General features: G+C 42.5%; 1 pseudogene across 1 annotated transcript; it reads right to left on the bottom strand.

Annotated features, from left to right (window-relative positions):
• Window positions 1–276: 276 nt before the first annotated feature.
• Window positions 277–1,283, bottom strand: LOC308279623 (small ribosomal subunit protein eS6-like; annotated as a pseudogene). The gene is made up of 2 exons: window positions 1,199–1,283; window positions 277–946 (listed from the first exon to the last, which is right to left on the bottom strand). The product of its transcript is annotated as a small ribosomal subunit protein eS6-like (transcript).
• Window positions 1,284–2,622: the final 1,339 nt, after the last annotated feature.

Raw genomic sequence — 2,622 nt, 5'->3', positions numbered from 1 at the left:
CTTTGCACACTAGAAGCCCCAAACATGTCGCTCCCCTGAGTTGTAATCCCAGAAATATCTCCAGACATTGCCAAATATCTCCTGGGGAATAAAAATATAACTGCTTGGTAAACACAGCTACTGAGAATCAAGAGAGCAGAGGTATCAGTAAAGGAAGGATCCAATTTTATGTAAATGATTGATCACCATATATCTCATATCTCCTAATCTCCAGCCTAGACAGCTCTTCTTTTTTTTAAGGTCTGATCTTACTTTATTTGTTACACTTAAAAATTCTTATTTTTGATTGGACTCAGACTTAAAAGTAGAAGCTCTCAGAGAGGACAGCCTGCGTCTCTTGGCAATCTGTTCCTGGAGGTTTTCTTTGGCTTCCTTCATTCTCTTGGCCAAAAGTTTAGCATATTCTGCAGCCTCTTCCTTGTTTTTCTTACTATGCTGTTTCTTCAGAGCAATACGCCGGCGTTTGTGTTGCAGGACACGTGGAGTAACAAGACACTGAATCTTAGGTGCTTTGGTCCTGGGTTTCTTACTTTCCTTATTTAAGGGCTTTCTGACAACATATTGGCGGACACCGTCTTCTTTGGAGAGATTGAAAAGTTTTTGAATTCTGCTGGCTCTTTTGGGCCCCAGGCAATGAGGCACAGTGGTATCCATCAGTCCAGGAATATCCTTCTCTCCTTTTTTTTTTTTACAATAACCAAGTTGAGAACACTCAGATTGGCATCCACAATGCAACCCTGAACAGATTTGCACTTTCTCTCTCCAGTTCTCCTTGGTCTATAACAGGAATGCCCCTTACTCAGTAGTAGGCGAACACAGCCGTGGGTCAAGACACCCTGCTTCATGGGGAAACCTTGTTTGTCATTCCCACCACTGATTCGGATCACATAATCCTTCCATTCTTCACCCAGAGCATCAGCGGCAACTTCTGTGGCCATACGCTTCTCTTAAAATGTACGAGCCGGGCGTGGTGGCACACGCTTGTAATCCCAGCATTCGGGAGGCTGACACCTGGAGGATCGCGGTTTGCGGTCAGTCTCAGCTACTCAGTGAGGCCCTCTGCAACTCAGTGAGACCCAGTTTCAAAATAAAGAATAAAAACTAGGGTAGGGGGTGTAGCTTGGAGGTCAAATGCCCCTGGGTTCCATCCCCAGACCCGCAAAAAAAAAAAAAAAAAAAAAAAAAAAAGAAAAAAGAAAAAAAAATGTACGAAGTTTGCGTTCATTATCCACTTCAATGAGTTTCTGGCAGCCAGTGGCTGGGAAGGAGATATTCAGCTTCATCTTGGCACAGCTGATCGCCTACCCGGCGCCACGAAAAAGAGCCCTAGACAGCTTTTCTGACTTCCAAGCTTTGTATTTAACCAATAACATCGTTATCTAGATGTCTCAAAGAGACTTCATAGGTACTCATGACCTCCATTCCCAAAACTGACCCCTCTTTTATGGCTTGATCTTAGTAAGGGTACCAAGTTAGAAACCTGGGATTCACTTTTTACTTCCCCTTCTCCCTCCTCTCTCACATACAGTCAGATCTGCCTGATGATTATTACTAAAGAGACTTGAGACCATCTGCTGCCCACCAATTTTACCAGCATTGTCAAATTAGCCTGATCTCACTCCTGTCTGCCTCCTCTGACAACTCTATAAAAGGTAAAATACTTATTTTTCAGTTTCCCTTGCAGCTAGAGGATAGCTGTGTGACTTATTTCTGACAGTTGAGATGTTACTGCGGCATCTTTGGGAGTTCTTGGAGGATACCATTTTCCTAATATTATGCACTGTCCCTTGATATCTCAGTTACCTTGAATGCAGGTTTTATGCCTGCAGCTCAGGCAGTCATTCTGTAACCCTGAGGGAAAGCCCACTGGAATCCACAGAGATGCTGGTGATATCACTGAACCACCAAACCCACAGCCATAGTTGTATCTCCCATCGTACCATTATATAAGTATAATTTCCACTTGTGAAAGCCATTGTCTTTTGATTTTTTCTCTTCCATACAGACACTTGTGTTTTCTTTTTCCTTTTTTTTTTTTTTTGCAGTATGGGAAATGGAACCTAGGGCATTCTACCTCCGAGCTACACCCAGTCCTATTTTTTATTTTTTCATTTGAAACAGGGTTTCACTGAGTTGCAAAGGGCTTCACTAAGTAGCTTAGGCTGTCGTTGAACCTTGATCCTCCTGTCTCAGCCTCCCAGAGAGATGCTGGGATTACAAGTGTGTGCCACCACGCCAGGGTCCTAAAGACACTTTTCTAACCGATCAGATAGATTGATGATCTTGAACAGGTGTTTAATAAATCTTTTTATTCTTTGGTTTTTCCATCTGTAAAATGAGGATAACTTATGATATAATGTTTGGGCTGATATGACACGAGGTTTAAGAAATGAGTGCTTGATAATTAACAACTATACGAGGGTAGTAGTTCTTTATTAAAACATTTGAGCTTTTGGCCTTTTCAGGTTTCAGCTAGATCTGTGCATGTGCATTTCATAAAGGTAATCACATCACCAATAGCAGACAGAAACAGCTGCCTGTGTTCCCATAAAGACAGGCCCATGTCTCTACAGTCAGTGATGACCTCTACAAACTGGTTTCCAGGATAGCAGGTAGAGGATG

This window comes from Muscardinus avellanarius (assembly GCF_963383645.1).
Source record: "Muscardinus avellanarius genome assembly, chromosome: 1".
Lineage (NCBI taxonomy): Eukaryota > Metazoa > Chordata > Mammalia > Rodentia > Gliridae > Muscardinus > Muscardinus avellanarius.
Note: the sequence above shows the minus strand (reverse complement) of the source record. Positions and strands in the feature narration are given on the sequence as shown.